This window comes from Hyperoodon ampullatus, assembly GCF_949752795.1.
Source record: "Hyperoodon ampullatus genome assembly, chromosome: 1".
NCBI lineage: Eukaryota > Metazoa > Chordata > Mammalia > Artiodactyla > Ziphiidae > Hyperoodon > Hyperoodon ampullatus.
In genome coordinates this window covers 33,892,021-33,917,732 of record NC_136914.1, presented here as the reverse complement: position 1 = coordinate 33,917,732, position 25,712 = coordinate 33,892,021, and positions in this window count along the sequence as shown.

Genomic DNA, 25,712 nt, shown 5'->3' with positions numbered 1-25,712 from the left:
AACAGCTATAAAAAAGGAAATTGACAGTAACACAATACTAGTGGGGGACTTTAACACCTCACTTACACCAACGGACAGATCATCCAGACAGAAAATTAATAAGGAAACACAAGTTTTAAATGACACAATAGACAAGATAGATTTAATTGACATTTACAGGACATTCCATCCGAAAACAGCAGATTACATTTTCTTCTCAAGTGCACATGGAATATTCTCTAGGATAGATCACATCTTGGGTCACAAATCAAGCCTTGGTAAATTTAAGAAAATTTAAATCATATCAAGCATATTTTCCAACCACAATGCTATGAGATTAGAAATCAATTACAGGGAAAAAATGTAAAAAACACAAACACATGGAGGCTAAACAATACTTTAGTAAATAACCAAGAGATCACTGAAATATCAAAGAGGAAATAAAAAAATACCTAGAAACAAATGACAATGAAAACATGATGATCCAAAACCTATGGGATGTAACGAAAGCAGTTCTAAGGGCAAAGTTTAGAGCAATACAATCCTACCTCAAGAAACAAGAAAAATCTCAAATAAAAAACCTTGCACTGAAAGGAACTGGAGAAAGAAGAACAAACAAATCCAAAGTTAGTAGAAGGAAAGAAATAATAAAGATCAGAGCGGAAATAACTGAAATAGAAACAAAGAAAAGAATAGCAAAGATCAATAAAACTAAAAGCTGGTTCTTTGAGAAGATAAGCAATATTGATACACCTTTAGCCAGAATCATCAAGAAAAAGAGGGAGAGGACTCAAATCAATAAAATTGGAAATGAAAAAGGAGAAATCACAACTGACACTGCAGAAATACAAAGGATCATAAGAGACTACTACAAGTAACTGTATGCCAATAAAATGGACAACCTGGAAGAAATGGACAACTTCTTAGAAAGGTATAACCTTCCAAGACTGAACCAGGAGGAAATAGAAAATATGAACAGACCAATCACACGTAATGAAATTGAAACTGTGATTTAAAATCTTCCAACAAACAAAAGTCCAGGACCAGATGGCTTCATAGGTGAATTCCATCAAACATTTAGAGAAGAGCTAGCGCCCATCCTTCTCAAACTCTTCCAAAAAATTACAAAGGAAGGAACACCCTCAAACTAATTCTACGAGGCCACCATCACCCTGATACCGAAACCAGACAGATACTACAAAAAAAGAAGAAAATTAGAGCCCAATATCACTGATGAATATAGATGCAAAAATCCTCAACAAAATACTAGCAAACAGAATCCAACAACACATTAAAAGAAACATACATGATGATCAAGTGGGATTTATCCCAGGGATGCAAGGATTCTTCAATATACACAAATCAATCAATGTGATACACCATATTAATAAATAGAAGAATAAAAACCATATGATCATCTCAATAGATGCAGAAAAACTTTTGACAAAATTCAACACCCATTTATGATAAAAACTCTCCAGAAAGTGGGCATAGAGGGAACCTACCTCAAAATAATAAAGGCCATAGATGACAAACCCACAGTAAACATCATTCTCAATGGTGAAAAACTGAAAGCATTTCCTCTAAGATCAGGAATAAGACAAGGATGTCCACTCTCGCCACTGTTATTCAACATAGGTTTGGAAGTCCTAGCCATGGCAATCAGAGAAGAAAAAGAAATAAAAGTAATAGAAATTGGAAAAGAAGAACTGTCACTGTTCACAGAAGACATGATACTATACAAAGAAAATCCTAAAGATGGCACCAGAAAGCTCCTAGAGCTAATCAATGAACTTGGTAAAGTTGTATGATGCAAAATTAATGCACAGAAATCTCTTGCATTCCTATACACTGACAATGAAAGATCAGAAAGAGAAATTAAGGAATCAATCCCATTCACCATTGCAACAAAAAGAATAAAATACCTAGGACTAAACCTACCCAAGGAGGTCAAAGACCTGTACTCAGAAAACTATAAGACACTGATGAAAGAAATCAAAGATGACACAAACAGATGGAGAGATATACCATGTTCTTGGCTTGGAAGAATCAATATTTTGAAAATGACTATACTACCCAAAGCAATCTACAGATTTAATGCAATCCCTAACAAATTACCAATGGCATTTTTTACAGAACTAGAACAAAAAATCTTAAAATTTGTATGGAAACACAAAAGACCACAAATAGCCAAAGCAATCTTGAGAAAGAAAAACGGAGCTGGAGGAATCAGACTCCCTGACTTCAGACTATACTACAAAGCCACAGAAAATATGGTACTGGCACAAAAACAGAAATATAGATCAATGGAACAGGATAGAAAGCCCAGAGATAAACCTATGCACATATGGTCACCTTATCTTTGATAAAGGAGGCAAGAATATACTGTGGAGAAAAGACAGCCTCTTCAATAAGTGGTGCGGGGAAAACTGGACAGCTACAAGTAAAAAAATGAAATTAGAACACTTCCTAACACCATACAGAAAAATAAACTCAAAATGGATTAGAGACCTAAATGTAAGACCAGACACTATAAAACTCTTAGAGGAAAACATAGGAAGAACACCCTTTGACATAAATCCCAGCAAGGTCTTTTTTGACCCACCTCCTAGAGAAATGGAAATAAAAACAAAAATAAAAAAATGGGACCTACCTAATGAAACTTAAAAGCTTTTGCACAGCAAAGGAAACTATAAACAAGATGGAAAGATAACCCTCAGAATGAGAGAATATATTTGCAAATGAATTAGCAGACGAAGGATTAATCTCCAAAATATATAAATAGCTCATGCAGCTCAATATTAAAAAAAAAACCCAAACAACACAATCTAAAAATGGGCAGAAAATCTAAACAGACATTTCTCCAAAGAAGACATACAGATGGCCAAGAGGCACATGAAAAGCTGCTCAACATCACTAATCATCAGAGAAATGCAAATCAAAACTATAATGAGGTGTCACCTCACACTGGTTAGAATGGGCATCATGAGAAAATCTACAAACAACAAATGCTGGAGAGGGTGTGGAGAAAAGGGAACCCTCTTGTGCTGTTGTTGGGAATGTAAATTGATACAGCCACTATGGAGAACAGTATGGAGGTTCCTTAACAAACTAAAAATAGAATTACCATATGACCCAGCAATCCCACTATGGGGCATATACCCAGAGAAATCCATAATTCAAAAAGTCACATGTACCCCAATGTCCCTTGCAACACTATCTACAATAGCCAGGACCAGGAAGCAACTTAAGTCCATCAACAGATGAATGGATAAAGAAGATGTGCCACATATACACAATGGAATATTACTGAGCCATAAAAAGGAACGAAATTGGGTCATTTGTAGAGATGTGGATGGACACAGAGACTGTCATATAGAGTGAAATAAATCAGCAAGAGAAAAACAAATATCGTATGTTAACACATATATGTGGAATCTAGCAATTCCAGTTTGCAAGGCAGAAATAGAGACAGATGTGGAGAACAAATGTATGGACACCAAGGGGGGAAAGCCAGGGGTGGGTGGTGGTAGGACGAATTGGGAGACTGGGATTGACACTAATAGGTATAGAACAGATAACTAATGAGAACCTGCCGTAGAGCATAGGGAAGTACACTTCACTTTGCTGTACCATAGAAACTAACACAACCTTGTAAAACAACTATACCCCAATTAAAAAAAAAAAAAAAAGAATGTATGTGCCTAGAGGCTGCTCCCCTTGTTCCTGAAGATGCCCCTAAGCTGCATCAACTACCTAACTTTTCAAGGAATTTTCAAGTGCTGTTTTGAAGAGTGAAGTTTACTCTGCTCACTAGTATTTAATATGATGATTTATTTATTGGCTTAACCCAAATAAGTAGTGGTTCTTAACTTTTCTGAGTCATGGACTCTTGTTTAAGGATAGAGTGGAAATTATAGACCTTTTCTTAAGAAAAATACACACATATACAAAGACCGTATTGTACTGAATTTCACATTCTCAATGGACTATATAGACTATGTCCAAGAGACTCAAAAGAAATGATGCCTCACAGAGGCCTGGGGAGCCTGGGTCTGTGACAGGCAGTTTGACCAGCTTCCCCCGCGGGAGATGCAGGGCTGATGTGCAGACATAGAGCAGGGCCCACCGTTCACCGTCAGTGTCTGATTTGATTGCCGGGTGTCCGTTCTGATACTGCCTGATTCTGACAGTGCCTGTGACTTTCTATTTTGGGGTGTGTTAATTTTGCCTTTGTATGAGGGAAACATCTTTGCATGAAGGAGGTCAGGGAGAAAGGCCAAAGATGAGAGAGTGTGGGCACCGCGGGGGCTGGGGAGGAATTTGAGAGCGTGTCTCTACTCTCGCCGGCTGGGAATCGCCCCGAGACCCAGCTTGGCCGCGTGCGTTACGCGTTGGGCTTCAGGTCCCCAGGTGGCTATACTGACTGTGAAAAGAGACCTCATTTCCCACTCTAGCCCCACTCCCTGCCATATCCATATTCTTTGCAATGTGATTTTTCTGCTTTTCCAATCATGCAATGGAATCTATTTTTACACTCCTAGAATCTGGCCTGAATTTATGACTTGCTTTGGCCAAGTGCATATGGCAGAAATGCCGGTGTGCCAGTTTTGAGGCTAACCCTCAAGCTATCTCCCCATCTCCCCCTCTCTCTTTCGCTCTTGCTCTCTCTTTCTTCCATCCATCCTGCCAGGAAAATATCCTCAGACGAGCTGGCTGGAGGACACAACCAGGTCAGGTATCCCAGAGCCACTTCATGAAAGAATGCCCACCTGTGATGCGAAAAGCTACCTAGCTAGCCTGCTGCTGACCTCGGATACATGAATGAGCTTTGTTGAATCTAGTTTAGATCCCTTGAGCCACCCAGACAAGTTACAGATGCATGACCTTAAATAAATATTTATAGTGGCTAGTGCCCCTGAGGCTTACTGGTTGTGTGCCATGTGGCATTATTACAGAATTAGATAGCTCATACACCCAGGCTGGTTGGATGTAGATCTAAACACCCAAGAGGATCTTAAAATGGACTCATCTTCTTCCTAAATCTGGATGTCATGATCATGTTCCATGGAAAATAAGGAATAGACTTGGCAAGCTCCAGCAGAGCATCCATTCAACATGATCATGCCAAGAATCTCATGGACCTTGAAGATGCAGGTGTTGGGGACATGGCTAGTTCTGGGTTATCTCTGGTGGGGCTAGGGCTTGAATTTACTTCAGGCCTGTAGTCCTACTTTATGGAAATCAATTGTCACACTGTGGACATCTGTGTAACCTCTATTCCCAACCAAAACTGTACTTCACTGGCATTTCTGGAAGATTCTATTGGCAGTAGTTCTGGGTGGGAACAAAATTGTATGAGTGTAACCTCTTCAGAAGCTTTACGCTTAACCTGAAAGTGAACTCCAGCAAGAAAATCCCTAAAAGTAAAGAAAGAGCTGCCAACTATTTGATGGTTTGACAAAGTTGTGGCTATATTTCTGGGCTTATGATTTATTTACATTTTGTTAGCCCTTATCTTCTTCCAGGTTTTAAGCACTTTGGTGGTGATTCATTTGAGGTCAAATGTTGCTTCTTCCAAAACACAAAACTCTTGGGTGGAAGATGAGGGAAGACTCAGCGCTGGGTTCTCTGATCTTTGATCCAATGTTCTGCCTCAGAGTTGTGTGATTCAGGAGGAATTATTTGACCTCTTTGATCTGGTTTCCTCATCAGAGACATTTCTTTGATGATGATGTGATTGCCTCATGCTATTAAGAACTTTGAGAGTTCTGTCTCACTCTAAACAATAATGCTGCTTTCTCTTAAATTAAATTGAGACTTTTTTCCATCTGCAGAAGTAAATGTCATGACAGCTGGATTGACCACCCAGCTCTCATTAGGTAGGGATGGCAAACACACCACACACACATACACACACACCTCTGCTTGCCACTAAGCGCATCTACATTCATTTAAATGTTACGTTTATTTTCTTTTATTTGTACTAAGTGTTCTTTTGTGAGTATGAGAAGAAATGTGGAGGGCTTGAGTTTCCTAGTATCCCTCAGTATAAGATAAAAACAGAAGGGGCATGTGTGCCCATCAAAGCAGCACCCCACAACCACTGCTAACGCTGAAAAAAGCAGGATGCTTTGGTTTATCACTGTTCTGAATTTCTTAAATATATAATAAAGTTCATTTAAAATGGCACAGATGAACAACGAGTATGCTAAAATGTTGCTTTGTCACTAGTTAACATGCAAACAGCAAAAATAGTAAATCTGGTTTATTACATGTATTAGTCAGGGTTCTCCAGAAAAGCAGAAGCTATAGGCTATACAGAGATGTACACACAACAGAAGATTTGTTATACAAATTTGCTCACTCGATTACAGAAGCTACAAAGGCCCCAGATCTGCAGTCTGCAAGCTGGAGAACCAGGAAAGCCGTTGGTGTAATTCAGTCCAAGTTCAAAGACATGAGAACAGGGAATCCATGCCCAAGGTCAGGAGAAGGTGAATGTCTGAGCACAGGCAGATAGAGAATCTGCTCCTGTTCTGCCTCTTCCTTCTGTTCAAGCCCTCGGTGTACTGCATGGTGTCCTCTCACATGGGTGAGGGTCATCTTCTTAGTCTACTGTTCAAATGCTAATCTCCTCTGGAAGCAGCCTCATAGCCACACCCAGGAAAGTTTTACCAGCTCTCTGGACACCCCTTAGCCCAGTCAAGGTGGCACATAAAATTAGGCCTCATACTATGTTTTGCCTTGGTCCTAGGAAGTGAAAAGCCATTCTTGGCCCAAATTTCTCATCTACAATATGGACTTTGGGCAGGGCATGACTGTTTTTTGCCTTGGCTCTGTTTTGAACTCAGTAGCCATGCATTGCTAGAAAATGTCAGGTTTTTTGGTGTTCTTGTGGTAATTCTTTTCTTTTTTTTTTTAATGAATGCACAAAGCTCCATTTGTTTATTTTTACAGATTATTACCAAGTCAGCTATAGGATTAATGGATCTGCCATCGCTCAGACGTTCCCGAGCACCCAGCTTCAGTGAAACCCTTCATGTATAAAACCCAATTCACTCCCTGCATCATAAAAGAAACTTCTCATTTCCACACATCCAAGATCATGTGCAGTTTCACAATTTTAAAATTTAAAAAGATAGCCCAGATTATAAAAATTGAGAAAGTAAAAGCAAATAATATTCATTGAGCCTCCTAAATGTCAAGAAATTTGCTAGGATCTATACATTTATTTAATTTGTGCACTCTTTGAGGCTGATGGCAAAGTTTATTCAAATTGCTTCCTGTAACCCTAGTACCTGGTGCTATGCTTGTAGTAGTAAGGGCAGTGTAAATATTTGTTAAATGGAGGAAAAGGAGAATAAATGAGTTTTGCCCATCTCACAACATAATGTTCAAGATAAACCTGTGAATAAGATACTACACTCCCAAACATTTTCAGGAAAACATCGCCTTGAACACTTCTCAAGATCGCCCAGTCTTGGAGATATAGTTGCTCTGTGATCAATTAGTGCTCCTAAATTCTTTTATTTTATTTTATTAAAAAAAATTATTGGAGTATAGTTGATTTACAATGTTGTGTTTGTTTCTGCTGTACAGCAAAGTGAATCAGTTATACATACACATATATCAGCTCTTTTCTTTAGATCCTTTCCCCATATAGGTCACTAGAGAGAATTGAGTAGAGTTCCTTGTGCTATACAGTAGGTCATTATTAGTTCTCTGTTTTATATATAGGAGTGTGAATATGTCAATCCCAATCTCCCAGTTTATCCCTCCCCCTTTTCCCCCCTTGGTAACCATAAGTTTGCTTTCTACATCTGTAACTCTATTTCTGTTTTATAGAGAAGTTCATTCATACCCTTTTTTTAGATTCCACATATAAGCAATATCATATGATATTTGTCTTTCTCTGTCTGTCTTACTTCACTCAGCATGAGAATCTCTAGGTCCATCCATGTTGAGAAAATGGCATTATTTCATTCTTTTTTATGGCTGAGTAATAGTCCATTGCATATAAGTACCACATCTTCTTTATCCATTCCTCTGTTGATGGACACTTATGTTGCTTCTATGCCTTAGCTATTTGTAAATAGTGCTGCTGTGAACATTGGGGTGAATGTATCTTTTTTTTAACATCTTTATTGGAGTATAATTGCTTTATAATAGTGTGTTAGTTTCTGCTTTATAACAAAGTAAATCATTTATACATATACATATATCCCCAGTGAATGTATCTTTTTGAATTATGGTTTTCTCCAGATATATGCCCAGGAGTAGGATTTCAGGATCATATGGTAGCTCTATTTTTAGTTCTTTCAGGAACCTGCATACTGTTCTCCATAGTGGGTGTACCAATTTACATTCCCACCAATAGAGTAAGAGGGTTCCCTTTTCTCCACACCCTCTCCAGCATTTATTTTTTGTAGATTTTTTGATGATGGGCATTCTGACTAGTGTGAAGTGATACCTCATTGTAGTTTTAATTTGCATTCCTCTAATAATTAGTGATGTTGAGCATCCTTTCATGTGTTTTTTTGACCATCTGTTTGTCTTCTTTGGAGAAATGTCTATTTAGATTTTCTGCCCATTTTTTGATGGGGTTTTGTTTTGTTTTTATTTGTTTTGTTTTGTTTTGATATTGAGTTGTATGAGCTGTTTGTATATTTGGGAGATTCTTAATATTTGACATTAATTGAACTTAAAGAATGTTATATAAATTTTTCGCCATCTGGGTACTTTACCATTAAGAATGAAGGGGAAAATAAAGGGAAAGCAAGAGACTATGTGAAGTCGTTACTTAATCTGGATAAACTCGGTATCATGTCAAATGTCATTCTCATATGACCTTTCTTATTGAACAGATAAACCAATTAAAATTTTACCAGATATGATTGATATTTGATTTCATATTAACTATGAACCATTGGTTTCTGGGTGCTGGGTTCTTTAGCACTTAGGTTTCACACTGTTTTTCTGATCATGAATCAGTTGATTTTCACACTATATCATAACATGTGTAGACCCCATGGTCAAATATCAGAATTTGTGTTTTCTGAACAGAGCAGCATTAAATTCCACAGCTCCACATAATTTATAATCTTCAGACTCAGCTGAGCACTTAGGACTACTTATCAATTATGGCGACTGGGAAGAATATTTGAAATATGGATGAAGGTTACTTCCTAGAATATCTGGGAAGAAGGTCAAGGTTCAGTGTAGGGTGTGAAGAAGAGACAGCTGTCAAGAATTCTGGGCTGAGTAACTGAGAGGCCGCCAGAGATCAGGTCTTTTCAGAGAGAGGGTGATGAGTCAATTTGAAACACATTGAAAGAGAACGGCTTATGGACACTTACATGGAGATGACCGTTGAGAGTTAAATATATAAATGTGAAACTCAGAGGAGGGTCTGGGCAACCCTCAGAGAATGAACTTGCCTGCTGCCACCTGAGGATGATAATGGTCACAATCCAGCAGATACACTGAACATGATTTTTCTGTGGGGATAAAATTAGAACCAAAATCACGTGAAATTATTCCCTATCTAGCACAACCTACAATTAGAGCCTGTTTTCTGCATTCTCTCTTTTACTCTGGACCCTGAATGGAACAGGAGCTCGGGTAGGGGGCAGGTCTGCTCATCTCCCCTCGGGCTGGAGGGGGCAGAGTTACATCATTCTAGAACCAAGGAGTAGCTTCCTTACTGTCAAGAAATTTCTGAGTTTCTGGTTGCTCATGTAAAGAATGGATTTAAGTGTTCTGAAAACAATAACAACAATGCTTTGGCTTGAAAAAGAAGTAAAACCCTCCAAAATTAGAGCGCTTTTTATATAGATCTTGCGAAGCAGAGGAAAACTATAGCACGGACAGTAGTGATGACTGATATTTTTGAGTGTTACCAGGTCCGGGTGCTAGTCTAAGTGTTTAACATATATTAACTCATTTAATCCTCACTACAGCTTTGAGGAGGAGGTACATCATCACTTTATGGAAAGCAAAACAGAGCCAGAAAATCTAAATATTTTACCCAGAGTTAAACAGCTGGTAAGTGATCAAGAAAGATTTGAATTTAGTCTGTCGGAGTTCACAGATTATGCTAGTATTAAGTATTTGTTGTATTAATAAAAAAACAAACAACTTTGACTTCAACATACCATATAGAAGTTACATATTAGCACAATGTATATAATAAATAGAGTGATAAAATACTACAGAAAAGGCTAATGGAATAAAGAAATACTTAGTGTCTTTTCCTCATTTAATCTAGGTTTTTACTCCACACTTTCTGAGGACAAATCTTGAAATACTCATAGAGAATTCCCATCAGTGTTTTGTTTTGTTTTATTCTGTTTCAGCTGTTTCTTCACCATAACTCTGTGCTAGTGATAGAATTTCAGTGAGGCTCACTATTAACACACACACACACACACACACACACACACACACACACCTGTTGAAAATGACCTGGTACAGAGATGTCTTCTTTGTATATTGAGGATCGTTGTTACCAAGAAAGCTGGATTCTTGTGAGAAATCTACTCATAAGAGGTAGTTGAATAAAGAAGAGCTGTGAGGCAGTTATTGCACAGAGTCAGGGAAAGTTCTTTGAAAATAAGATTAAAATATATATACATTCATTATGATCACATTTATCAAAAAACTTCTAGGAAAAAACAGGGGGAAAGCTTTGTGGTCTTGGCAATGATTTCATGGATATGAAAAAAAAACACAGGTAACAAAAGCGCAACACACCAATGGGACTATATAAAATAAAAGAAAAAACTTCTGCACAGCAAAGGAAATATTTCCAAACAATATACCTGATAAAAAGTTAATCTTCAAAATATATAAGGAACTTCTACAACTCAACAGTAAAAATAAAACTAATAGAAAACAAAGAATTCTCATTTTTTTCAATCGGCAAAGGACTTTTATGGACATTTCTCCCAAGTAGTCGTAAAAGTGGCCAATAGGTATATGAAAGATGCTTAACATCATTAATCTTAAAAAAAATTTAACTTAAATGCACAATGAAATATAATTTCACATTTGTTAGAATGGCCATTACAAAAAAATCCAAAACCAAACAAAAAAAAGACCCACAAAAAAAAAAATCTAACAAGTGATGACGAGCATGTGGAGAAATTGGAACACGTGCACTGTTGTTGGGATGTAAGATGGTGCAGCTCCTTTCGAAAAGAGTACAAAGTTTCCTCAAAAAATTAAAAATAAAACCACCATATAATCAAGCAATTCCATTTCTGGGTTTTTACCCAAAAGAATTGAAATAAGGATCTTGGAGAGATACATGCACTGCTATGTTCCTTGCAGCATTATTCAAGATAGCCAAGATGTGGGTTTGCAAAGTTATTAGTATATCAAGCAAATTCTACAAAAGCACCTTTGCTAGGTAAAGACCTCATGAAAGGAAGTTGTGTTTCTCAAACTATGTCAACCAATTTTTACTAGTATACAAGTTTTAGAATTTCTCCAATGTAAACGTATTAAACAGATGTATGACAGCAAGCTAGTTTGGCTGGGATTTAACCAACTTTAACTTCAAAGCATCATTTTCAGTTGCATTCTTCAGTGTTATTTCTATTGACCTAAATGTTTTATATATTATACAAAGAGGTCATTTAGTACGAAAAAACTACAAACTATTCAAATAGCTCTTGTTTACTTAAAAGTCAGGCTTCAAAATCATAATTTTTCAAATTAAATGTCAGTGTCCTAAATCATACTCCAGTTCTGTTCAAAAATGAGAGAAGGACTAACCATGTAATGGAGAAAACTACTGGTCCTGTCTAGATGGTCAAAGGAAATTGAAGATGGAGGCTGTATCACAAGCAGTATGCTAAAGAGATGAAAGCAATTTGGACAGAGACTTCCTATTGCTTCCCCAATATCTATGGCACCCTTCTTCCTCCTTAGTTTGAGAAATCAATTTCCAACTGGGCTTATTTTCAGCGTGTAATCATATGACTAAGTTCTGGCCAATGAGACATGAATAGACATAAATGAGATTTCTGGAAAACCTGCTTATAGAGATTCTACTTCTAGAAGGGATACTTCTCCAGTTCTCTTAGCTTTCCCATTCCATCTGATCTGCAACAGACATGGAAGCTCAAGTTACAGCAATCCTCCTGAATCATGAGGGGGATTTGAAGGGTGCGAACTAAATGGTAGGACAGGAGTGGAAAATGATTGGCACTAACACTCTGGCCAACCTACTTCCAGGCTTACTGTGCTGTTATCTGCCATCTTTACCTGCACAGCAGTGTTCATGCAATTATTTCAACATTTTATTGCTTTCTACTCTCCTTACATATACAAACAGCTCATGCAGCTCAATATCAAAAAAACAAACAACCTAATCAAAAACTGGGTGGAAGGTCTAAATAGGCATTTCTCCAAAGAAGACATCATGGCCAACAGGCACAGGAAAAGATGCTCAATACTGCTAATTATTAGATAAATGCAAACCAAGCTACAATGAGGTATCACCTCACACTGGTCAGAATGGCCATCATCAAAAAGTCTACAAATAATAAATGCAGAGAGGGTGTGGAGAAAAGGGAACCCTCTTGCACTGTTGGTGGGAATGTAAATTGCTACAGCCACTATGGAGAACAGCATGGAGGTTCCTTATAAGACTAAAAATAGAGCTACCATATGATCCAGCAATCTCACTGCTGGACCTATATCTGGAGAAAACTATAATTCGAAAAGATACATGCACCCCTATGTTCACAGCAGTATTTGCAATAGCCAAGACATGGAAGCAGCCTAAGTGTCCATCAACAGATGAATGGATAAAGAAGATGTGGTGTATATATATACATTGGCATTAGCCTTTTGCAGCAACATGGATGGACCTGGAGATTACCGTACTGGTTTGTTTTCAAACCAGCTTATAAGGGACTGTTTATTCTTTGACTTTTGTGTATTACAGTTTTCAAATGAATTTTCAAAAATTCATTATAGATGAAAGCAAAAAACATTCTGTAGTTGCTTTGGAATCCCATGCTTTATAACAGTGTTATGCTCAAAACAAGTTTGAAAATGCCTTCAAACTTAAAAGAACATTTTTTTTGACATTGAGCTGCATGAGCTGCTTGTATATTTTGGACATTAATCCCTTGTCAGTTGTTTCGTTTGCAAATATTTTCTCCCATTCTGTGGGTTGTCTTTTTATGTTGTTTATGGTTTCCTTTGCTGTGCAAAAGCTTTTAAGTTCAGTTAGGTCTCATTTGTTTATTTTTGTTTTTATTTTTATTATTCTAGGAGGTGGATCAAAAAATATCTTGCTGCGATTTATGTCAGAGAGTGTTCTGCTTATGTTTTCCTCTAAGAGTTTTATAGTATCCGGACTTATATTTAGGTCTTTAATCTATTTTGAGTTTATTTTTGTGTATGGTGTTAGGGAGTGTTCTAATTTCATTCTCTTACATGTAGTTGTCCAGTTTTCCCAACACCATTTATTGAAGAGGCTGTCTTTTCTCCATTGTATATTCTTGCCTCCTTTATCAAAAATAAGGTGACCATATGTGCATGGGTTTATCTCTGGGTTTTCTATCCTGTTCCATTTATCTATATTTCTGTTTTTGTGCTGGTACCATACTCTCTTGATCACTGTAGCTTTGCAGTATAGTCTGATGTCAGGGAGCCTGATTCCTCTGGCTCTGTTTTTCTTTCTTGAGAAAAATGGGCAGAAGATCTAAATAGACATTTCTCCAAAGAAGACATGCAGATGACCAAGAGACACATGAAAAGATGCTCAACATCACTAATTATTAGACAAATGCAAATCAAAACTACAGTGAGGTATCACTTCACACCAGTCAGGATGCCCATTATCAAAAAAATCTACAAATGATAAATGTTGGAGAGGACATGAAGAAAAGGGAACCCTCTTACAGTGTTGGTGGGAATGTAAATTGGTGCAACCAACATGGAGAACAGTATGGAGGTTCCTTAAAAGAATAAAAATAAAGCTACTATATGATCCTGCAATCCCACTCCTGGGCATATATCTGGAGAAAACCATAATTCAAGAAGATACATGTACCCCAATGTTCATTGCAGCACTATTTACAAATAGCCAAACATGGAAGCAAACTAAATGTCCATTGACAGAGAAGTGGATAAAGAAGATGTGGTGTGTATATACAATGGAATATTACTCAGCCATAAAAACAAACAAAATAATGCCATTTGCAGCAACATGGATGGACCTAGAGATTCTCATGCTGAGTGAAGTAAGTCAGACAGAGAAAGACAAATGTCGTATGATACGTGGAATCTAAAAAAATTGGTACAAATGAACCTATTTACAAAACAGAAATAGAGTCACAGATGTAGAAAACAAACTTATGGTTACCTACAGGGAAAGGAGAGGTGAAGGTAAACTGGGACATTGGGATTGACATACACACACTACTATATATAAAATAGATAACTAATAAGGACCTACTGTATAACACAGGGAACTCTCCTCAATACTCTGTAATGACCTACATGGGAATAGAATCTGAAAAAGAGGGGATATATGTATAACTGATTCACTTTTCTGTACAACTGAAACTAACACAACATTGTAAATCAACTATCAACTCCAATAAAAATTAATTTTAAAAAACTGGAAAAAGTAAAATCTTCCAATTGCAAAGAGAACAAAAAAGAATTTTTTTGAAAGATCTTAAGTGGTATCAAATATTTATTCTTTTGAGTAGGTTTGGCTTGAGAACCAGCCTTCAGTCATAGATCAAAGACAGAGAAATATTACTCAGGAAATCAGACAGGTCTGTTCATGTAGGTATGTACATGGATGTGTCTTGTAAAAGAGCTCTGAAGTTGCCACGAGGAATGAAGGCATTTCTGGAGTTAGTGTCTGGCTCCTAAGATTATTCTTTTGTTTGTTTTTTTTTTTTTTTTTTTTTTTTTTTTGCGTTATGTGGGCCTCTCACTGTTGTGGCCTCTCCCGTTGCGGAGCACAGCCTCCGGACGCGCAGGCTCAGCAGCCATGGCTCACTGGCCCAGCCACTCCGCAGCATGCGGGATCTTCCCAGACAGGGGCACGAACCCGTGTCCCCTGCATTGGCAGGCGGACTCTCAACCACTGCGCCACCAGGGAAGCCCTAAGATTATTCTTTTGAAGAAATGTTCATTTGGTTGTACAATTTACAAATATGGTAGTTGAGTACATTTCATTTCCTTTAAAAAATGCTTTATAGTGCAGCCTTTTTGTCTGCTCTACTTCAGTGTCTGATTACAGGTCCCCAAGCCTCAAAGACTTTCCTACCTGTGGCCTTCATTCCTTCCCAGTTACATAAGAAGGGTCAGCATCACAAATCTGTGAAACCTTCAAACTACCATTGGTTAGTCTACCCTTCTGCTCTTCACCTTTTGTCTTTCAGAATCAATCTGACCCAGGATCCTGGATTTCAGAGTTAGCCACAAAAGAGCACATTGTCTGCATTTATGGCTCTGTTGTCCCTCCCAAATGTTGACTTGTTCAACGGATTACACATCATCTTAGTTCCTATTTCTAAAATCTACAACTTTTCATGCACTCCTCTGTATCTGAAGTTCTTCCTTGACTTCTCTGTGAATAAAAGTTCACTGCCCCATTGTATTCATGGCCCTCCTGAAGACCAGAGTCCTGTTCCCACAGCCAAGATGAATGCTGATCATGTGGTTCAAAACCCTAATGGCATTTATTACTAGAAATAATTGAAGCTCTTGTTTCATCTTCCTTGTCTTTCTAGTTCTCTCTGTTTCCATGATGGTTTGAGGTAAAGAGTGTGTGTCTCATACCATCTATACTGTCTTCTCCTCACTGCTAGTTGCTTAGGCCAGAAAGTCTATGGCTTCCTTTAGAAACAAAATAAGATCCAAGTTCCTTACTAAACTCTACAATCCCTACATAAGAGTTCCTCCTTTCTCTTCAACCTGTCTCCCTCCATCCTTCCCCTTATTCACTTTGCTCCAGCCACTGGGACCCTCTCTCCTGCTGCAGGAACAGACTAAGCTTGTTCTCAATTTCAGGATTCTCCATTTGTATGTCTTCTTTTGGAAATGGTTGATTTTCAAGTTTCCACACGGTTGCCTCTTCTCAACATTCCAATCCCAACTCTTGCTTTCTCTAACCACTGTGGGTAACCAGTGTGCCCCTCATCACTGGTTTTCCTTTTTCACATAAATCAGAGGCAAGCCAGATACTTTCCTTAACATTTTTTTTGGAGTTTTTGTGGCCTCATCCTTTCTTAGAATTCTGAAAATGACAACCTAGCTTGTTTGCTTCCTGTATTTGGAGTTGCCTTGGTTTTTAAAATCTTTCTTGGCTTCGTAAGATGAGCTGAAGTGTCTGGTTCATAGAATTTAGACAATTCTGTTGAATTCTGAACTTCTTTGCTTATAAACACTATGTGGGTTTGTTTACTTGGTTGGTGTGAGCAATCAGGCTATACCATAGCTTCAGGAGCCATGCCTCTTTCCCTCCATCCCACTCTAGGCCCTGGCATCTAGCTCCTCAGCTAGGAAGCATGATGAGTCAAATCCTTAGGTGTCATCCACAACCTCTTACTCAGTGCAGGAAATGTCTCTGCTACTTCCTGCTAAGGGGCCATCCAGCTTCTTTGAGCATAACTCTGGTGATCTGAAATTCTCTGTTTCACCAGCCAAGCCACAATTTCATAAAACTCTATGACTTCCTAGAGACTCCGTTCTTGTAGTTTTCTCCAACTGTTTCCTGGAAACCTCTACAGAATGATTCCAATTCTGCATCTTAGATCACATAGAATAAATTCTTGTCACATGCTGGCCATCTGGCTCTGTGGTTAAGTATGAACAGGATAAATTTATAACAGGGATAAGATCATAAGGAGATAAAGGCATGGAATTGAGAGGGAAGGGGTAAACTTAGATAAACAAGAACAAGCAACTATGACAAGGTGCCAAGTGTCATGGTGCAGTGATCCAGGGGCCCCAGTCTCTTTCCTCACCCTGTCTGCTGCTGCCATTTATTTCCCCCTGAAAGGAGACAGGATTCCAAGAAGCATTGAAGGGTGAAGTGAGAAACACAAAACTTTAAATCTTTCTACAGGTAATTTGTGATAGCCTGAACACCTGCTCTCTTGTTCAGAAAACCAATTACAGTTTAATTTTTCTGTTTCCTACAGGTGGAGCCATACCACCTTGAGCCTCAGTTGTCTCTGATCACTGTCCCCAAAGATTCCCCAATAAATTTCCTCTGTGTGTTCTCACAATGCAGCTTTTGAATATCTTTCAAAAAATCACATCTGTACCTCTCCACCCTTATTCCACTGCTGTGATATTTATTGAGGCTAAAATGTCAAGTTTATGTCTGTCCCTTGTGGTGTTAGTGTCCAGATGTTGTCGTCTCTTTCCTTCTCTTCCCCCGTGGCGTCTCTCCTGGTATGCAGGACTATTTTTCCCTCAGACAGAGGGGGTCTCGAGATACAACTTACTCAAGAAATAAATGCTAGCACACAGCCTCTGGTCACTCGCTCAGCTTAAAGGGTTTGCACGTAGGAGAGAATCTCTTCTAGGCTAACACTTCTTCCACCTCCAATGGTTGGTTCCCTGACTTCATTGTCTTGTTAGTTAATCTGTACTTCCACACTGTAGCAAAAGACTCAATTTTTTTTTTTTCTGTCTCTTGAAGTCCCCAGAAGAATAAAGTTCTGTCAGGAAGCTTGAAACCCAGGGCAGGTCCTTGAGGTCAAAATGACCTGCCTTCCACAGTCACCTAAATAGTGACGGAGGATAGAATGCCTGAGAGCGTGTCTTTGGCAGTTTTGCTATTAATCTTCTCTCTGCTTTAAGAACAACAGTCTAATCAGTCCAATTTGTAAAATATTTCTAATCTCAGTCATCACATCCTGGATATCTTCTGTCTCATATTTTATTTCCATTCTTCTTCCCACCTTTCTTCACCACAAAACTGCTAGCTCCTTGGAGCAGTGATTTTGCTTTATTATTTTTGAGTTCCAGTGTGCATCCCGGGGAGAAGGTGAATGAATGCACTTCTCAGAGCTCTCAATTGCTTGAACGTCAGCCCCTTCCCGCGTCAGCATATTCTTCCAACATCCCCCTGGGATCTTTCAGCCTCCTTTTCTGTAAAGCACTTGCATATTATCAAGCTATAAGCACATGTATCAATAGTCAGTAGACTCTGTTTTGTCTGGTTTGATGAGACCTACTTATACCTACACACCTCTACTTCGTTATAATTCTGATCACGTGGATCCAGCCAGAAGAAAGAGCTTCCCCTTCCATCTCTTCCTCCTATACATCTCGCCTTCACCGTGCACACAGTTCCAAAGTCAAAAACACTGAAAGACTAGGGAACAAATTCCATGTAAGTAATGTTTTCCTTCAAGAGTCTAAAGAACTGGAGCAATGTCCTAAGAAACTCACAAAAGATTAGACCCAGGATGTCCTAACAAAACTCTTTATCCTCTGGGAATTACAAATCAGTGGTTAAATTTATGATACACCTAAGGCCTGCATCTTGTCACATGAGACATTTCACAAGGAGAAGAGAAATTTTAAGAAGAAAGTCTCTGAAGCCAGAAGACTTCCGCCAGATGTGAACATGTTACCCTGTCTGTCAGTTCCCAGCTCGGGGTCCCTTAGTTTGCATCCTCTCCATCTTTTCACACTCCCCTTCTTCAGACACCAAGACAAAACTCAACATAGTTACTAAAGCAGCTTTTATTTTGACAGCTTTATTATTTCATGATTATGCCTTCGTTTCAATGGAAAAATGTCCTCCACGCCCTTAACTGAAGACGCCTTTCTTATTAAGCCAAAGTGTTTGCCTCTTCTTACATAACACACATGTACACATCCCACCTGCTTCTGTGTTACTGTCCATCTGTTCTCCAAGAAGAACCCTGTTGCATATAAAAACAACTTTTTTTTTCTTTTTATGGACACTATGTCTCCATGTGAATGGAATTTGTAATCAACTTGGGTTGTCTTTTTAGACAAAAAAAGAGCTTCAGGAACTTCATGACAACTGATTCACAGAATATCCTTGTTATAAAAGGATAATTATTCTATTTATTTATAAGGAAGTACTTCCAATGGAAAATAGACAATTTAGAGTTTACAATATATAATCACTTGGAATGTAAGCTCAATAAAAAAGGGGAGATTTTTCCTTAATCAGAACTCAAGTGGAGTTGGAAGTCATACAGCCCATAGGTTGTCAGAGCAGTGGGGACTTTGGGAGCATATGGCATGTTCCTAGCCTCGGGGCCCTTTGACGGTCCAAAAAGGAAGCCGTGGACCTATTCCTAGCAAATGCACACGCATCCAGAATTCCTCATTCTCTGTCAGGGACTCTTGTTTCCTCTGAGACTGCAAATCATAACCTAGGTAAAGAACACTTGATTTAGTCCAACTCTTTTCATTTTCGATGACAAGGAAACTGAAGCTCATAGAAGCTCATTGATTTACTTAGGATTCTAGTTGTTTAAGCCACACTGTTGGTGCTTCCTACCCAGGTTTAAAAGCCTAGACATCATGTTGGCTATTAACAGAACAACTGCTCCTTACTCTAATAGATTGTGTTTCCTTATTTAAAGAATATGTTTGGCTATTCCTTCCGCTTCTTTTTTTGATGCATACATTTATGACATTAAATTCAATCATTTTTATAGTAAAGGAAACCTTATCCCCAGGGGTTAACTGGTCTTCTAAAAGTCAGTTACTTATGGAGAAATATTCAGAATAGTTTTCAAATAGTCTCTTTTATTATCTTTCCCTTCATTTTTCAATGATCTTGGAATTTAAGCAGGTGTTCATCATTATTATAATTTTTTTTATTTTTATATTTTTTTAGATTTTGGCGGCACCCTGAGGCGTGTGGGATCCCAGCTCCCTGACCAGGAGTCAAACCCATGGCCACCACATTGGAAGGCAGAGTCTTAACCACTGGATCACCAAGGAAGTCCTATAACTATTATTATCATTGTTACATTTACAATTTTGTCATCTTTTAAAATTTTATTATTTTTTTAAATTTAAGTGTAGTTGATTTACAATGTTGTGTTAGTTCCAGGTGTACCGCACAGTGGTTCAGTTATACCTATTCTTTTTCCGATTTTTTTCCCTTATAAGTTATTATAAAATATTGAGTATAGTGTATTACTCAGCCATAAAAAGAATGAAATAATGCCATTTGCAGCAACATGGATGGACCTAGAGATTATCATACGAAGTGAAGTAAGTCAGACAGAGAAACACAAATATCGTATGATGTCACTTATATGTGGACTCTAAAAAAAAATACAAATGAACTTATTTACAAAACAGAAATAGATCCACAGACATAAAAAACAAACTTATGGTTACCAAAGGGGAAAGGGGGGAAGGACATAATTTTATTTTATAATAATGAATTTAAAGAGACCACAGGCCCTCAGATTGATTTCTCCACAGGTAGCGTTGATTTCAATCATCTCTGAAATTGTCTGCTCTACTTTTCACTATTGGATCACATAAAGTATTAGAGGAAAAAATTGTTTGGAAAAGTACTCTAAGAAAAATTAGGTGAAAATTAGAATTTCACAGCCTTTCTCTGTTCCATTATATACATAGTCTAATTCCTGTCTTTCTAACATGTGATTTAGGACCACTTTAATCATTTTAATGCTCTTGCTCAGTTGTAGGGGAAAATGAAAAAGCTAAATTTATGCTAAAAATAAACCTCACGTATTTGCTGGATTGCACAACCTTCAGTGTAAACAACTGTCCTCCCTCTTGGAAAGTTAATCCTGCCTGGCTTTTGACTTTCCCGAGAGATTGTTCTAATAGATTTTTTAAGCTGCATGTTGAATAATTGTTTCCACAACTAGCACAGATTGGTTTTCTCAAAAGAAAAAATGAAAATGAAAGTTCTATCCAATTAAAAAAGAGCTATTAATACTCTGCTGGGCTGGAAAGGAAAAGTCTGCTCTTCAAAAGCCTGTGCAGTTTATCACAGAAACAAATTTTCACAGCAGTTGAAAGAGATGGGTGAAAACTTAAAAGATTTATGAAGAACTAGAAAACAGACACTTTAGATATTTTTAGTTGGCACAAAGGAGAATATTAACATCCCTGGCAGAGGGGAGTAGATGCCTTCATAACGGCTCCACCAAGTTTCCACAACAAGGAAGACGGCTCAGCAGGGAATGGCCCAAGTTCACCCTGTCTCTTGGTTATTATACCATATACATACAGTCAGCCGTATGACTAGGTGTCTAGATTTAGAATATTCTTTATGTCCTGATCTGGTAGATCTTCCTTTCATTCAAATAATTTATTGCTTTGTGAACAATATGCTTTGGAATTTCTCATTATTAGATAATCTAACCATTTAGTATTATTAAACCCAAATCAAGGAAAATGCCTATGTGAATCTATATTCAAACTTCAAGAGTTGGGGTTGCAGTCAAATGGCTTTTGGTGTTCCTGTGAGTCAGTGCACTTCTATTCCTCAGGCCACTTCTTATACGCTTTGGTGCAAACAGACCCAGAGTCCAAGAAGGACAAACACATCCATATCAGTATAAAAATCAGGATGTGTGAGGACATTGTGTCTCATATGTGGTCCCCCAACCACCCGCATGAGACTCTTCTTGGTCTTTGTTTGTTTTTAATGTTAATTCCTGGACTCCATCAAAATCCAAAGAATCAGAATATATGAAAGCAGGTACCAAGAATATGTAATTTTAACAAACACACTGTGGGAATCTCATAAAGAAAGGGAGGAATACCACACTCAGGGAAAAGGCAGGAGGGAAAATTTGAGAAAGTACATCAATGTGGACATGCTTTTGTGACCTGCCCTGAGATGGCAGAGGTTTCTGGTGAGCGAGGGTCACTAAATGGACCCTGCAGCTCCTGTGTTGTGGTTCTATCATCAGTAGGAATTTTGAATGTGGTAGAAAATAAAACAAAATTGTTTTACCCATTTGGATCTTTATGAGCATTTCATTTTAAATTTATTAAAAAGAATGGAGTGCCTTTCTGATAACTATATCCTTCAAGGAGTCTAAAATACTTTTCAAATTTGAATGTAGGCCTTCTTTGCCTTCAAATTTAGACATTATAAATGAGATCTTTAAATAAATAGTCTATTGAAACATAAATAATCATTGTACAAAGTTCAAATGCACAGAGAGTGTTCACCAAGATACTTCAAAGTCTGGACCATGAAACAAGTCGTAGCACATTTTAAATGCCTGAGCTCTTAAGAGTATGTTCTAAAAGGACAGGTGTCTCCTTTATACCACAAGCCTAATATATATATATATATATATATATATATATATATATATGAAAAATGTCGTTATAAAACCATCAGTGAATACTCAAAAAAAGGTGGGAGAGAAACAAGATATTTACACAGACTTATCTCCTTGAATGACTTGTTAGTTATGAAGGGAAACTACTGAATGAAAAGTGATGGATCTTGGCAGATACCACACTAATCAGTCACCAAAGTCAACATGTCCAATTAAAGGGCAAAAGATGTGCCTTTTGTTGTGAGGCACAGATAAGGACACAGTCATAGCATGAGTCGGTGAGGGAAGGGGGGGAGTGGAATTGTTTGCTGTGGGTATGAAAGTAAATGGTTATCATGACGACCTTGGAAAATTGCATGGTGCTGTCAATTAAAGTTGAACTAGGAATTCTGACACCCCAGCAGCTTCACTCCTCTGGAAATAGCCCAAACGTACAAGTGGATAAATACATTTGGACAACATTAAAACTGTTATACCATGAAGTGGTTAATTACTATTACATAAATCAGCATCAGTGCATCTCACCAACATAATGGTAAGTGATAAAAGACACAAAAAACTGTGTTCTATACAATTCAATTGTCATAGGATCTAAAAATCAGCAAAGTTAAGCTAGAATACCAGAAATAAAATTGGCATCTGCTCCGGGGAGAAGGAAGCTTTCTTGGGGGTGGAGGATGAGGGAAGTTTCTGGGGTTCTGGTAATATTTCTATTTTTTTTTAATCCAGATGGTGATTACATGGATGTGGTCTCTTTGTAATAATTTATTGAACTATTCACACAAGATGCGCACACTTCTCTGTTGTATGTTACCACAGATAATAAACAAATAGGTAAGCAAATCCATGTTAAAGATTCTATGAAAAGACAAAAAGTCCTCAATAACAGTAGAGATAAACACTGTTTATGATTTGCATAATTTAACATTGTAAAGATGTCATTCTTCTCAAACCAGGTTATAAATTCAGTGTCTTTCCTGGAAATATTTCAGCATAATTTTTGAAAGAGCTGAACAAACTGATTAAGAAACCACATGGATAAAAATGAATCCATGAATAATAAAGATTATGGGTAAGAAGAACAAAGAGGGAAGCTCACCCAAAGACGTATGAAGACATTTCGCAACGCCATTGCGGTAAAACAAAATAAAACAAAGCAAAATAAACTAAAATAGTATGTTTTTGGCATGGGAACAAAAAGATCAATGGAATGCAATATAAACACCAGAGTCTCGTTTGTTTAGAAAGCTTTATGGAGGCAATCTCTACTGTCGTCATTAACAACAAAATAGTATTTAGTAGATGAGTTTATGGGATTTCATTATATGGAGAAAAATAAAATGGCAAAACATATAAACAAAAGTAATCTCCAGATGGATTAAAGTCCTAAATTTGGCAGCTAAAATGAAAGAATACTAGAAGACAATAAAGGAGAATCAATTTATGATATTACAGTGGGGAAATGTTTCACTGAGAAAAAGAGGACACCCAGTAGAAAAATGAGTGAATTCACTACACAGATGGTTGCAAAGGGGACTCTTGGAAGGGTCGCCAGTGTATGGGGTGAGGAGCCCAAACACCAGGAATCGAAACAGTGAAAGAAGCCTAGTCGACTCACCAAATGAGACAAATGTGGAAGTTTAAATAATAAAGAAGATGTGGCACATATATACAATGGAATATTACTCAGCCATAAAAAGAAATGAAATTGAGTTATTTGTAGTGAGGTGGAAAGACCTAGAGTCTGTCATACAGAGTGAAGTAAGTCAGAAAGAGAAAGACAAATACCATATGCTAACACATACATATGAAATCTAAAAAATAATAATAATAATAAGGTTCTGAAGAACCTAGGGTCAGGACAGGAATAAAGACGCAGATGTAGAGAATGGACTTGAGGACACGGGGAGGGGAGAAGGGTAAGCTGGGACGAAGTGAGAGAGTAGCACTGACATATATACACTCCCAAATGTAAAATAGATAGCTAGTGGGAAGCAGCCACATAGCACGGGGAGATCAGCTCGGTGCTTTGTGACCACCTAGAGGAGTGGGATAGGGAGGGTGGGAGGGAGACACAAGAGGGAGGGGATATGGGGATATAAGTACACATATAACTGATTCACTTTGTTATAAAGCAGAAACTAACGCACCATTGTACTGCAATTATACTCCTATAAAGATGTTAAAAAAACAAATACTCCTGTGAACTGGTAGTTTTCCCCACACATCCAAAGCTGCAAAAATTTTAAAGGTGTTAGTTGCAGCTCTTCAGATCTGGCTCTGGACATCCTGTTGCCAGCTGATCCTGTAGAACGCTGGTTTCCTAAGTCATGGTCATTTAGGCAAATTACCCTATTCCTTAATTTAATAGCTATGAAATAAGCACAATAGTAGCGTCCACTTTAAAAAACTGGAGGGAGGTTCAATCAAATAATTAGTGCACAGGACTTGGCATATAATAACCTCTCAATAAATATCAGCTGCTATTTGTGGATTCTGTTAAGCATATCCTTATTTACCGCTTTCCTCTTAGTACCCTTCCCGTATCTGAGATGAATTTATTTATGGTTACCTCTGTGAATCATGCAGCCCTCCAAGCTTCTCCCCACACCTGAAACAATCTTTCCTAATCAACTCACCCAAGACTTTTTTTTTTTTGGCATTCTGTCCCTCATAGTTCTTGGAATTTACTTTTCCCAGGCAGACTTTTTGAAAAGCAAATACAGGGAAACTTTGCAATGTTTGGTCAGTTTTTAGGAAAAAAAACAAAACAAAACAGTTTTCTGATCATAGTCAGTGTATTTTTATTAGTAGTGAAAGAATATAGCAGGGGTTGAATAAAAGCAGCTCTTCCTAGGAAAGGTGACAGTTCCCATAAACACTTTATTACAAAAACTTCCGCACATACGCTTTAATCTGGAAAGTAGCCACATGAAACAGCTGACTAGATTCTTTCTGTCACCTCGTACAGTTGCTTAATGTTCCAAAATCAGAGTAGGAAATGCAAAGTCTTAAGTAACCTGAATCAGAAAGAACTCATTCCATGAAGAGCTTTCTTTTATTTATGGAAATAAACTTGATAAGTGTTCTTGTGGGACAGGAGAATTGTACTATTTTCAGAAACAGAAGGAGTTAAGCATTTTTAGAAGATTTAATAGGGCAAGGAGTATGAGTGTGTTTTAACCTTTTAAAACAAGAATTAGAAGATTGATGCATATCACCAGAGAGAATTATCACAGCCCACTCACCCAACCACCCAGGGTGGCTTTGTCCCACTGACTCTGAACTCCTCTGGTGCTATTGAAATCTCTCTGTATGAGGTGTGTCATTGGTGCAAGCTTTGTCCTTCTGGGGCATTGTATTTGCGCATGGAAGGACACACTGGAAATACCTGTTCTGGGACAG